This window comes from Camelus dromedarius, chromosome 4, assembly GCF_036321535.1.
Source record: "Camelus dromedarius isolate mCamDro1 chromosome 4, mCamDro1.pat, whole genome shotgun sequence".
In the NCBI taxonomy this organism is placed as follows: Eukaryota; Metazoa; Chordata; class Mammalia; order Artiodactyla; family Camelidae; genus Camelus; species Camelus dromedarius.
In genome coordinates this window covers 71,211,057-71,225,879 of record NC_087439.1, presented here as the reverse complement: position 1 = coordinate 71,225,879, position 14,823 = coordinate 71,211,057, and the positions used below count along the sequence as shown (strand labels likewise).

The window sequence follows — 14,823 nt, the reverse complement described above, 5'->3', positions numbered from 1 at the left end:
TGCAAGGACAGGGCACCCTGTCCTACACATTTAGAGATGTTGATTGTGCTTGGCATTTGGTTTCAAGCCAAATATTAAATAACATTTGAAGAAAAAAATTATCCTGATGTCTTGTTTACAAAGATAATGAATGTATATTCTTTGATGTAACCCAGTCTGAACTACTGCAGTGGAAAGTGAACCCATTTCTCTATACCTCAACAAATAGTAAATAACATGAGAATGGTTAAGTATCTGATTCATAGGAGTCTTCAAATCACTAGGAGCTAAAACCACCACAGCAAAACTGAAGAAGGTTTTCAAGGCAAGGAATCATTTGTGAGTCAATAATTAATTTTATAGAAAAGCAGCTATATTATACAACTGTGGTTGCACATTCCATACTTTACCTTTTATAAAATTAGGCAAATAATCCAAAAGCAAAAGGATATTAGAGACTTTTTCAAGAAAGCAAGGTTTAGTAATTATTAGAAGCCATTCTGTTTCATATTCCACATCTACAACATCATTAAAGTACAATCACAGTTATCAAAATATAACCCCAATCATGAGGAAAATGCTAAATCATGCTTTCATACCTACTGTTCAAGAAGTTAAGAAAGCAGGATTTTTTTAATGTTAAAATATAATATTTTATGGTGTTTTAATAACTAAGTTTTACCCATCTAGAAAATTCATACATCCAGTGTGCTGGAGTACCAACTATGGCATCTAAGAAAGGTTATTACTATCTGTAGATTTTATTTTCAAATTCTTAGAAGTATAATATTATACATGTTAGTAGATAAGTTTCCTTTTCCCATCTGGCATTACAACAAGTTATGCATATTGGTATTCAAAAGTAAAGTCAGAGAAGTTTAATAGCACCTTTGAATTTGTAATGGACTATAAAATAACATTTACTACAAAATCCACTTATTTTCAGAGACTTTTCATTAGTTTTCCATATTCCCGAATTGATAATGTTAAAATGAGAAATCTGTACTTGGATAACAATCTCTCTGTGCTGTAGTTTCCTCATTTATTAAATGGGAACAATAATAGTAACTATCTTACAGAGTTGTTATATGGATTAAATGAATTAGTGTTTATAAAGCATATATAATAGTATTTGGTAAATAGTAAGCATTATTTATGTGTTTAATATAATTAAAAAGTTAAACAGATAAGGAGGAAGAATTATAAAATACAAACACCACCATTTCACAGTACCTGGTCTCTGGGACGTAGATTCAGAAGATACAGGATTCAGATCAGTTTCTACTAATCCAAATTGTCAACAGCTCTAGCTCTCAAAAAGCACATGCTTGTATGGAATTGCCACCTTGCAATAATTCATGAGTTATAACAATTATTCTTAACTAAGGTAATCCTTTCTTGTCACTAAGTACTGGTCTTAAAGAAACTCTCATGAAAATTTACCCAAATAAAAAGGTTGTGTTGCGAACACAGACTAGCACAGCCATTCAAAGGAACCAGAGAAACTACGTTGTTAAATTAAATACACATATACCAGTAATTCTGCTCCTGGCTGTATCTATCTCAAAGAAATTCTCATATAAGCCCATAAAGAGATGTGAGAGATTGTTTCCTGCATTGCTGTTTGTGACAGTTAAGGCGAGGGCCCACTCCCTGGAGAGCAGATAGGTAAAAGGTGGATACATACCAGAGAACAACAGCACTAGGAATACAGTGCTGATGGAATAAAGCAGGAAGCAAAATGAGAGCGATACCACAATGCAATTTATATAAATTAAACTTTTTTCTGCATTTTCTGCACTATAAGCATATTAAAATGCTTGCCTTGTGGGGAGGAAAGTGGGAGAATCTGGGGATAAAAGCATCCCCAAAAGCAAGATATGGGGATAAAAGAGAAATTTTTAAAAATCTATGGAGGTCCTACTATCCGTTTGGCCGACTACTTATTGTGTAATTATTATTGCATCTCTTCAATCCTTAATGTCTGAACATGTGCCTGGACATGAAAACATTTGCTGGAGACAATGTGTGCAGAACTAGCAATCTCTGCAATGTAAACTATGTGGGGCACAGTTCCTGACAATATCTTAAAAGGCCACGTCACTTTTATATTACTACCTAGCTGCTCTAAAGCAGTGTATTTAGATTTCAACCAAAGAAATGGTTAAAAACAAAAATAAGAACTAAGTGAAGATAAGCCTCAGTGTTGACATCTTCAGGTGTTTGGTTATCTGGTAAAAGTTTTGAAAGGAAAAGTGCTTAATGTTCAGAGACGACAAGAGTTTAAAAGTAGTACCAAATAAATTACATTCCTTAAATGAACCTATTCATCATTTGATAAAAATCAGCCACAAGTGAAACTGAAATTTCCATTCAGTTTCTCTTTCTCTTTAAAACACACAAACACAACACACACATATACCATGTGTGCACCTTTGTTTTTCATTATAAATAAAGTAATATATTCAAAAAAATTCAGGCAATAGATAAATATGAACAATCAAATGAAAGCTGCTTGTAGTCTTTTAGCATCTTTCACTAGGGTAATTAAGTTTGTTTATTTATTTAATTTATTTTCTTTAATGGAGGTACTGGGGATTGAATCCACGACCTCTTGCATACTGAGCATGCACTCTACCACTGAGCTATACCCACACCCTCCCAAATCTTTACTAAGAAATAGAGTATTAACATGCTGTTTAGCAGCCTCCTCATTTATCTTTCCATGCCAACATATTATCAATCTGTGCCATCATTTTAATATGATTTACGTTGTAATGAATTACACAGTATTCAGAATATACAATTATACAACCACTGATAGTTTCCATCAGTAGCTTTCTAACAATTGCTCATCCACTTTAAAACTCAAGAATCTCAACTTTTTTTATAAAAAGCCAAGTAGTAAATATTTTAGACTTTGCAGCCACATAAGGCTTCTGTTGCGTATTATCTTTGTTGTTGTTGTGTTTTAACCCTTTAAAACTGGAAAAAAACATTCTTAGCTTATAGAACTGGCTGGACTTGGCCCACAGGCTATAGTTTACTGATCTATACCCTAAATCATAATATTTTTGCCCCATAGAATCAAACAATGACCCAAAACTCTTAAAGAAAATGCAACAAGTAGCTAAATAAATACTATCAACATCATCTGTTTGAAACTCTCCTTTTAGACAGGAATTCCAAATTTTGCTTGATGTCCTAGAGACAGTGAGTATCAAAAAAAAGATAGTAGATACTATTTACACAACCCTAGTTTTATCCCTCTTTCCCATCACGCATTTTTTCAAACTTGTTTCTATAAAAGATCATAATTGACTTAGAAATATAAAAACTATGGTGAATTATTATTTGGCAGTTAAAAATAATTTAGTGAAGCCATATACAGTTTAGTCAAAGGAAATCGGATAGAAAATAGCTTAAAAATACCAAATACACAACCTCAAAAGGGTAGACTTCTGTCTTGTTCACCAAATGGTCTTGATTTAGTTCTCTAAGAGAAGGGGAAGGTTGATATTTAAACTCGATCTGAAATTCTGTATCCTTTTAAGAGATCACTATCTTTGTGCCACCTGGCAAAAGAGCTACACAATGCTACATAGTATAATCAATTCTAACAATGCAAAAGCTTTTTCAAGATAGGGTTTTCTTGTAACTTCTTCAAAGAATGGAGACTGAGTTTAGTATGAATTATTTAAATTTTTGAAAGTTTGATAAATAGAGAAAATAAGAGTTACTGGTAGGGTTATTATTATCAAATTATACCTAGCAAGGCACACATTTCATCGTCTTAACATAGTAAACAGTGGAGTTCCTCTTACAAAAGAAATGTTTTTTGTTTGGGAAAATACATGGAAAGGGCACTTATGGTGGAAAGAAAGGGCTTGAAGCATCAAAAGGAAGGCTGATGCGCTGCATAAGCCCAGGGAAAGAACTATTGTTTTTTTTCCCCCTCTAGAGAGGGAGAGAGGAAGGGAAAAAAGTCACATCCAGATGGCAGTAACTCAGAGGCCACAAGAACACTAGGAATTTGCAGAAATCTTAGGACTGTTCTGGTTTCCTTCTAACATGAAACTGAAGGTTCAAACCAACTGTTTAGCTATTAAACATTCAGCTGACATTTGGGTTATAGACATTAAAATATTCATTGACAAGAGCAGTTGCTGTCAAGAACTTATATTCCAGGATATTAATAAAGTCATCACAGGTTTATATTTTAAATCTTTTTTTAAACAGAAAATTATGTCCTTTTGACTAAAGTAATGGTTAAAAGAAGAAAAAAAAAATCAGAAATGAGTAATTCAGAGTAAATGACATTATAGAGTTTGTGGATTTCCTGGTCTCTTAACCAAAAATGGGGGGAAACACCTCCAGCAGAGGCAGTTTATCTAATAGATCCCATGGATACTAAAGTCTGTACTATACTGCAGGAACCAAATAAATCCTTCCCCAACAAATCAGAAGGAATTTTCTTTCATGTTGACTGGTAATGTTAATGTAATAGTGTAAATCAAAAGACACCACCACCTGAAAACCTACAAACCCTTCACGGAAGATTAAGAAATAAAGCGAACAGGAATAATCATACTGGCAGACTTAAGACTACTTCTGTATGATCTGTTTTTCGGGACTTATCTTCAAATCAAATAGCCAAGAAGATCCCTTGAAACAGCACTTTCACAAAGCAGTAAGATAAATACAAATTTTAAAAACAGAAATAATTCAAGAAGAGGTAGAAAATCTGTGTCCTCATTTCTGTCTCCTCTAACTATCATACATAAACTTGCTTTTGGTGGCTTAAGATGATCCTAAATCATTCAGCTGTTTTAAACTTAAAATACCTAAAGTCTTCAGAAGTAAAAGTTTCCAAAAGCTGCCCAAAGAAAAACTGTAGGCAGGACAGCTCTTCAGATCAGTAATCAGTGGCACCAGGACACGCAATCTTATATGACCAGGAATGGGGTACAACTTAAAACAGGGATGAGTGCTGGTCAGGACAGAATATTTATTATAAACATATTTATAAACATATATAATTCTAGAATGAGCCTAGAATTCTGCATATTTAAGACATATAACCATTTAAGTAATATAATTCTACTGGGTAAGAGACACTGCAATTATATCATGGCTTAGATATAAGACTCGTTTTCCAAACCAGATGTCACAGTCAACTTCAAGACTTCAAGATAAGGTAATTTTTGAGGGAGAATTGAAAAGTAGTGGATGATTTTGGCTTGCCAATGAAACTCAGGAATCAAATAAGAACAGATACTTTGAGGGGAGGGGCATGGCTATTGGCAAAACAGGACACAATTTGATTCTGAGCTTGATGGGTACAGATTTAGGAACTCTCTTCATCCAACTGTCTTTAGCAGCTAGTATCCCCAGCTCTTCAGGATTTTATCAGGGTCCTCTCCTTTCTCTCTTCAGGTATCTCATCTCCTTTGAAGGCCTTAATTTCCAATTATATGATAATTAGCCCTCAAGGGTCTATCTTCAGCCCAAATCGGCATTTCTTGGCTTTAAGCTAGAATTCTCCATATTGACTTAGAATCAACCCCATAAATTCACCACATTCTAAACTGAAATCATTATCCTTTTCCTATGAAATCTGTTTTTTTTTCCCTGCTTTACTAATTAGTTAATATTATCAATTCATCTGATCAGCAGAGCCAAAAATCTAAGAGTTATCTTTCTTCTCCTCAGTCCGTGCTTTCCAGGCAGTCACCAGTTCCTGTCAATTTATTTTCCAAGCCTATCGCTCTGGCCTTATTTCAAGCCCTTCTCTCTGTCCTTGTCTACTGCAATGGCTTCCCACCTAGCCCTCCAGCCTCAGCCCTCTCTACTCTGAGCCAGTGTGGCTCTTGGGATGCATACTGCCTCCCAGCCCACTCCTCCCCATTCCTTTAGCATACTGTTCCTTATGTTTCAAAAGTCCTCCACCTCTAAAGGCACACACACGAAAAACTTCTGGTAACTTGGTTTCTCATGTATATTTTCCTACAAGGGAAAAATATACTACGGAGACCAAAACACGCAGTTCCCTTGACAGTTCTACTCTTTATCAAGAGCAGACATCCTGGCTTATTTATCATTCTTTAGTGAGTTTGCTCAGTATGTCTTTTCCCCCAAGCCCGATCAACTCTGGGCACACTGAGAAAACTTCAGTTTCTGGACCTGAACAATTGAAAAGGACACACCACTGCCCTGTGAGACTTTTCCTGTGCAGAAACTAGCTCTTTTGACACTGAAAGCAAAACCCCAAACATCTGTTAAATTCATGACTTGACTGTAGAATATACCAAATGAAACTAGCCCTCCAGAAGTTTTTGAAAATTGGTTTATAATGGTAAACAACTGATAATAGACACAAGAGCTTTCTGTGTTTCAAGTGAAAAATACATGATGAAGAAATATTCAGTCTTTCCTAATAATAACAGCTAACACTGATGGAGCACTTATTATATGCTAGGCATTGGGTTAAACGCTTGATGTGCACAATCTGCTTTAATCTTCACAACAAACCCATGATGTGCATATTATTATTGTCACCACTATATAGATAAGGAAACCAAAGCTTAGATGTTAATTAACTTGCCCAAGCTAGTAAAAGCCAAGAATCAAACCAAACACTGTGTTTTTCCAAAGCTGGGGCCTCTCACCTCTGAGCTCTACTGGCAAGAGGCTGGGTGTGTAGGGGACAGTGAGTGTGTGTAGTTTGAAAAAGCCTCAGAGATAACTCTAACACAATCCTCTCTCTCCACTCCACTTTGTAAAAACATATATTGATTACTGAATAAAGGGGGGAAAAGCAAGTAAGCCCCCAATTTGTTCTTAAGTGGTTTATATTTGCTTTTAGAAATGAGTCATCTGATCCCAAAGTTGGCTGTATTTACAATGAAACAGAATGACCTCTGTTTTTATGTCTATTGTGATTTTCTTTAATAAGACAACTCCAAATCTGAGTCTGACTTCGCCTTTCAGTGGGTCTTCTACAGCATCAAGAAAATAATACAAATGTATTATCATAAATTGGGTATAATTCTGTTACTTGTTCTGGGCTGCTAAAAATAAGTGGCATATCAATCAAATAAATCCTTATTCCAATAAATTAAGTCTACCTGTATCTTAATATCTTGCAAATGCCAGACATTCAATAAACATCTGTTAAATGAATGAATCAATCTGTAGGCAAGTTACATCCTTGCAATCTGCAATAGGGAGAAAACGGAACTACATGAGAGACAAAACTGTTAGAGCATTTGAAAACTGAAGGCTTTCTTAGCCCAATTTACAAAGATCTGCATAGGCCTCTCATGGGTTTCAGTAAGAAATGTGAGCATATATGCAAGGCTATATCAGTTAAGCCCATCAGTTACACGGAAGTTGAAAACATCCCCTAGAGATAGGTTTGACAACAGTGTGGCAAAAAAAACCCCACAAAATCTTTAATACCAGTATCCTCTGCTTTTCGAAAGTCGACTGAACTTTACACCACTTTGCTTTTACAAAAGACCTACATTAGTATCTATTTTTGCTAACTAAAAGAAATCCAAGGGGGATTTTTGATGTTACGAAAAAAGCATTTGTTTTGGAGAGAACTGTTATAGAGGAATCGGGCACCCTGAGCAGCGGGAGGGGCACCGTCACGCTCCTTCCCAGGGAACTACGCTCAGCATCTCAGCGTCAAGCCGCTATAGCTTTGAAACGTCTCTGTGACCATCTGTGCTTTAATCCTGATTTATTTTGTGCATCTGTCAGCAAGATGTGTCCTAAGGTAACTGCTTCACTTTACACCATGCTGGCTTTCCAAAAGGTTTCCCAGGAACGCTCTACTTTCTGATGGTGAGGGAAACCTGTACCCAACCCCTCTCCCCCAACTCCTCTTTCTTATTTTAGAAACATTGTTAGTAAGATGTTTTCCTCCTAACATTAAGACATGGTCAGGAGAAAACTCCAACAAGCTGCTATGGGAAGGGAAAAAAAGTCCTCAGAATAGACTAAAAAGAACTTGATGACTCAGGGTCATTACTATGACTAGCAATCACTGTATTATGGCGACTACGGTGAAATGCTCCAGGATTTAAAAGAGCTCTCTCTCCCTACACTAAATGGTCTCAAATTGCTAAATTTTTTGGAGATTTTAAGTCCACTTCTGATTTTCTTTTCTCACTCACTGTGAGGTTATCAACCTCAGTTGCCAGTGTGCCTCTCCCTTTTCTAATCTTCTGTTGGCTGAGAATACAGATAACCAGGTTATCAGAGAACCCAGAAGGTGTCTGCTTGAGACTGAACCCCAGGACCTGTTTTTCGGCCCTTGGCTGGTTTCTCAAGTACCTCTTCTTTCATCCCTCCAGGATAGGGATTTAGCCAGCTGGCTTCTCTTCCTTTAGCACTGTCGCCAAGAGCTTTTCTCACCTCGTGTTCTTTTCCCTAGGCTGGCTATGAGTACACTCTGTCCTTTCTTTACTGTCTCCCAAGAAGAGTATAGGTCCTCGTCCCTTTTGTGAGAATTTTACTGTTAATCATTATGAAGAAAAACGGTGGAAACATGGAGAAAGCGGTTTAGAAAATCTTCAAATTTTTCATTCTGATTTTACTTCTTTTTTTGACTTTGCTTCTTAATCAATATTTCTTGATTCCCCTACTTGGATGCCCCCAGGAGACTATATGCTCAATTTTTTCCTTATTATACTATGAGCTCCTTGAATCAAGGTATCTTACTCTTGTATGCCCGAAGTCTTAAAGCAACTGACACATAGTAGGCTTTCAATACAAGCCCAACTACAAGCTTAAAGATTAAAAATGTCAGCACACTGAATTACAGAAGTAATTGAACAAAACTGATTATTAATACATTTCAGTCCAACATCAATAAATGACTTGCCTTGAAAAACAAAATCAAGCTAAGATGGAACATTCAAAAGAAAATGTATTTGCTTCATAAAAAAAATCTGTATAAGAGTTTGCTGGTAGGGGTGAGGGTATAGCTCAGTGGTAGAGTGCATGCCTAGCATGCATGAGGTCCTGGGTTCAATCCCCAGTATCTCCATTAAAAAGTAAATTAAAATAAATAAGCCTAATTATCTCCCCCTCAAAAATAAATTTAAAAAAAATTTTAAAAAAAGAGTTTGCTGGTAAAAGGATAATTTATCATTTTTTTTAAAGCAATAACACACTACCCATTTTCCTTGTAATAGCTAAAAAGAACTAGTTGTCAGCTTTGTCAGAAAGCTAAAGCTGAACCTTTGGCTCATTGTTTAGTTTTATTATGCTTTCCACTAAGAGCATTTGCAGCTGTTTATGAATGCATTTAAAATAAGTCCCACGTCAAATAAGAAATGACCAAGCATCTTCTTTAAAAAAAAACCTCACAATTACTAATGTAAGTCTTATTTGTAATCTTTCAATTTTGTGACTAAAAAATAAAACAAAGGTACACTCAGTGGTTTAGCCTAGTACAAGCTAAAATGATGAGAATGTTTGAAAAGAAATTTTTTTTAGGTTGTTAAATTATGTGCTTTAGGAATAGTAGTGCCGTCTCAGAAATACTGTAGTTGGTTTCCAGTCTCCTCCTCTTCCTTTCTTCCTTCAGACAGAGAGTGCTCTTTCTTAACCAACAAGCTTCCCTTTGTTTTGATTTCTACTACTGGTGTGAATAACCCCAAAGCACCACACAACATGCCTGTGACTGAAAGCAATTAAGAGCCAAAAGCAGAGTTTTGGCACTTGGACCCCAAACATGTACTTTACAAAAGTGATGAATTTTTGAGAAATCCATTTTCTAAGTTGACATACTTTCTAAATATAAAGAAGTAGTTAAGTTCTCCTGAAAAGGTCACAAAACCATGTGAAGAGGGGCTGCTGCAAATTCATCAGCCATGAGTCTCACATCATAGACATGTCCCCCACCCCTCACCCCCATATCCTCTTTAATGCCCTTCTTTTCTGAGCCAATTCCATACCATATGTTTCTCACTCATCTCTGAATTCCTGTCTGTTCTCCATCTCTCTTACTCTCATTCCTCCCACCAGAAATCCACACACTACAGCTAGCTTTCTCTTCATACTCTGAGAATTAAGTACAAACATAATCTCAACCATGCACTTGCATACTTGTTGATGGGAGTACAAACAGAAATCCTCTAAGAAGGGGAACTGGGTGGCTGGAAGACAGAAGGGGGGAAAGAAACTTATTTTTCATCATACACCTTTCAATTTTTCTACCATGTGTATATGTCCACCTAGTTAAAAAATAATGAAATGTATGTTGCTTAAAGTCTCTGCTCTTGCCTTCCCTAAACTTTGCTCTACTGGTTATCCCCATATTCCACTAGCTTCACCCTCTTCCTTGAACTATCATCATGCTCAAAGTCTTCCATTTTATTAAAAACAGATAAAATTTTAAGTCTCCCTTCCCCAAGACTCTGGGTTCCCCTCTAGCTGCTGTCCTCTGTCCTCAGCCAAACTTCCTCACAGAGTATTTACTCTCATTCTCTTTTCCTCGTCTCTCATTCATACCTCAACCCCACTGCAATCTGACTTTTCTGAAACCACTTTCCCTTCAGTCACCAATAGTCCCTGCTAACCAATCCAATTGTACCTTCATGGCCATTATCTTATGTCTGCTTATGTCATGTCTGCTTCCATATTATTGACCACTCTCTACTTCAACTTTCCTCCTATGGTTCTTCTGGAGCCTACAACTTACAACGGATGCTCTTTCTTAAGCCCCTTCATTGGATCACCCAGCTCCCTCCCTTTGATCCTTAAATGTTGGTGTTTTCCAGAGTTCCAATTGTGACTATGTTTTTTTTTTTTTATTGTTGTTGTTTTTCATTCCCCTTTGTGCAAACCAGCCACTACCACAGATTAAATCACCTCTTTAGTGTTAATAAAGCCCAATCTCTCAATCTGGCTCTTCAGACCAGACTTCTTCATGAGCTCCACTCAGATTTCTCACAGGCTGATTATGATCCCCTGAACTGATCCACTGAACTGCAGATGCCTCCTTTCTCTCACCTTGCCACATCCAACCCTCTGTCAAATCCTGTACAGTCTAATACCAATATATATCTCAAATGTACCCACTTCTCTTTATCCCCTCTTCTATTATCCTAATTCAAGCCATCATCATCTCTTAGAATATGAAAAATCTCCTAACAGACTTCATGTTTAATTGCCTCTCTACTCTCCATAAGGCAACAACAATAAAGTTTTTAAAACTAAACTCCTTTTTAAAAAATTCAAGGAAATCCATAATATCTAGAATAAAATCCACACCTCAAATCATAGCTTGTAAGGTCCAGCTTCATCTGGCTTCTGATTACTTCTCCTCCCTCCCCTCCTTGCTCAGACTCAGCCACAGGCCTTTTGTCATTTCTTTCCACTTCTCATCACATTGTCTCCTGTCTTGGGCCTTGTAACTGTTTTCTGTACCAGAATACTCTTCGCTCTTGTTCTTTATATGGCAACTACTCCTCACCCTTCAGGTCTCAGCTGAAACGTCATCCTCCGGGAGAGGTTACCAGTCCACCTGATCTGAAGCAGCCTTTTCTGCCACTTTTATTTTCTACCTCAGCATCTAATATTTCTTTCACAACACACATTACAATTTACTTCCTGGAAGTCCTCTTCCAGAAAGAAAGAGGGAAGGTGCTGTCTTCTCCCTTTCCTCCTCCTTGCTGATCAGAATGTAAATATAATGGCAGGAGCTCAAGCAACTCAATACATTTTTTTTTTTTTGTTGAAATGAACTACTAACTGAACTGGTGGGTGAATTCTTTCACCATTAACACGCATAACGATCGCCTCTATTGTTATCCAACAGAGTGTAACACTCTTAAATTGGACCCTATTTTATTTAAACCATTCCTTCCCTCTTTATGACTTGCCAGAAAGCTTTCTAAAAAGAAAGAACTCAAAGTTTGGCAAACTGACAGAGATGTATGGATAAGCGTCAAAGGTTTCAATGATCTTTACAACATGAATTAGTTCCACTTCTATACCACGGGTAGACTTTGTATGCTCATTTTCTAGCATGAATAAACCATAATACAGGGTGTAGTGAAACAGAATGTCCCCAAGGTTACATGAGTCAGTAGTAAAGCTAGCAATAAAGTTGGAACATTACATATTAAGAAGGCAGTTATAAAAGAAATTTCAATAAGATAATCTCAATTAACAACTAGTCAACCAGCTGCTTATTGACCAGCTTTCAATAAATGCCTCTTGAATTAAACTAAAAGTACTAAAGAGAGATATAAAGTAGTATGCAACAGCCTCTGTCTTAAGAGAACACAAAGATCTAAGAAATCTAAAATCTAATGGAAAGAGTTCTAATGAGCCCCATGATCTAGATAAGATCTAAGATCTAATGATCTAAGAAATCTAAGGATATAACACCACCAAATAAAAAATAAGGATTTAATGAGTATTAGAAAAGAACTGTTCTGTAGTCAGTGAGGGGGGATTTCTTTTCTAACTGAAGTGGCCTGCCTTCAGTAAGATTTAATGCAGGGTCCCTCAAGGAACATAGGGTTCCTCAAGGATGGAAAGATTTCAATGGTGAGAATGGAGGTGTCTGGTAGTTAACGACAAAGAAGGAAAAAGAGGCCCCAAAGCAAACAGCAGACAGAGCCAGTTTGGCAGCAGTGTACAGAGCAACTTAAATCGGAGTTGATTATGGGGAAGGTACTTGGAGCTTTACATTGGACTAGTTCAGATTAAGAACTGTGCACTTGATTCCACAGGGAACCAGTTTCTAAGTGGAAAGCGGTATTTGCAAAATAAATCTAGAGTCAGAATACAGGATAAATTTCAGGAATGGAGAGATTAGAGACAGAAAAATAATTAAGAAATTTTATCACATTGTGCTTGGATTATTGTAATAAAGGTATAAACTAGATAAATGGAAACAGTAGGAGGGATGGGTGAGATTTGTGAGACAGTGAAATAGGACTTGTTAAATTGGGACTAGATGAACTTGATTTATCCTCTCTGAAAAGATAATTACTTCTAGTATACACCTCAGTCATTTGGCTTAAAAACCTCACAATTTTCCTTGCCCCTCACTCCCTCTTTCCCAGACATTAGCTGTCGCTCACCCCACCGCTCCCAAACTGGCTTCCCCAAACATACAATACAGTCCAGCCGAAACAAAGGATTGTATTTACTAGTTCCCTAGACACACCAGGAGATTCCTAATCTTATAAATCTGTTCATGCGATGTCTTCTACCTTTAATGCCCTCTCCCTCTTCTACATATCCAAAGTCCAGACTAGACATTCCTCACACCCCAGTTTAATGCCTCTTTTCCCACCAAGCTTTCCCAGAAGCCTCAACTCAAAGTAAGCATTGACTCTCAACACTGTTCATTTTTCTCTAAAACACTTTTTTTTAAACCTTATAATTGTTCTTTATCTCCTCTGATAAACTGCATACTCCCTATGGCAAACATACCCAATTTACTATTGTTTTCCTTCCTCCTCCTTTCATAGGGAGTTGAAGATGTTGATAAATAATATATGGCGACAGTATAGTATAATGGCTAAGAGTATAGACTCTGAAGACAGACTGCTTGGGTCTGAATCTTAATATTGCCATTTATTTGCTATGTGTCCATGGGTAAGTTACTTAATCTCTCTGTGTTTCAATATCTTTATGTATAAAACAGAGATAATAAAAGTAGACATTTCATAAGGTTGTCAGACGAAATGGTTTAGAATAGCATAAGCACCATAAAAGTGCCTATTAAATGCAGTGAAAAAATACTGAATATGTTGTAATATCTGAGTAAATATTTATTTATGGAAAGCAAAATGTCAAAAGCAAAACCAGTCTCTAGGTACAAAACAGGTATATACAAGTTCTTTTTAAAACTTCTTCTGTATGCCCTAAGGGTTAGCCGTGCCCTTTACAGTCTTCCTTGTGTTAATAATGGTTTGTTTTAGTTTGACATTTCAATATTCTGAGAAAATATTTAGTTCGGCTTCCTGTGGCAACAAGACACCTAACGGATCTCCTTGCCTGCAGTCTTACCTGTTTTAATCCATCCTCCCACAGCTCACAGAGTATCTTTCTAAAATGCAGACTTAATGTTTTCCCACTGCTACAAATCCTATCCATTCCATCCCCCTTAGAATAAAGTTTAAAATCCTTTGCATCTCATACAAAAATCATCCTAATATGGCCCCAGTCTAGTCTCCAGCTTCATCTCTCAACATTTCTTTCTTTCTAAAAAAATTTTTTATGTATTTATTTAATAAAGTTCCTGGGGATTGAACCCAAGACCTCATTCATGTAAACGCGTACTTTACCACTGAGCTATATCTTCTCCCTTCTCAACACTTCTTATCATGAAACCTAATTACCCAGCCACACCTCAAAGGTTTTTGTATTTCATTCCTTTTGCTAGAACATTTCTCTATTAGTTTACTAGGGCCACCAAAACAAAATACCACAGACTGGGTAGCTTGAACAACAAGAAATTTATTTTCTCATAGTTCTGGAGGCTGAAAGTCCAAGATCAAAATGTCAGCAAGTTTGGTTTCTCCTGAGGCTTGCAGATGGCTGCCTTCTCAATGTGTCCTTACATGGTTTTTTTTTTTTACCTCTGGGCACACATCCCTGGTGTCTCTCTTTGTGTCCAAAGTTCCTCTTCTTATAAGAATACCAGTTAGAATGGATTATAACATATCCTAAAGCCTCGTTTTAACTTAATTACCTCTTTACAGACCCTGTCTCCAAATATAGTCACATTCTGAGGTTAGAGGGGTTAGGGCTTCAATTTACAAATTTTGGAGAAACACAGTTCAGCCCACAACAACCCCTTCCCCT

The 14,823-nt window shown here is 36.7% G+C and overlaps 1 protein-coding gene across 2 annotated transcripts in view; it reads right to left on the bottom strand.

Moving 5' to 3' along the window:
- TRAK2 (trafficking kinesin protein 2) overlaps positions 1–14,823 on the bottom strand; it is a 58,031-nt gene that overhangs the window by 40,521 nt on the left and 2,687 nt on the right. The window lies entirely within an intron of this gene.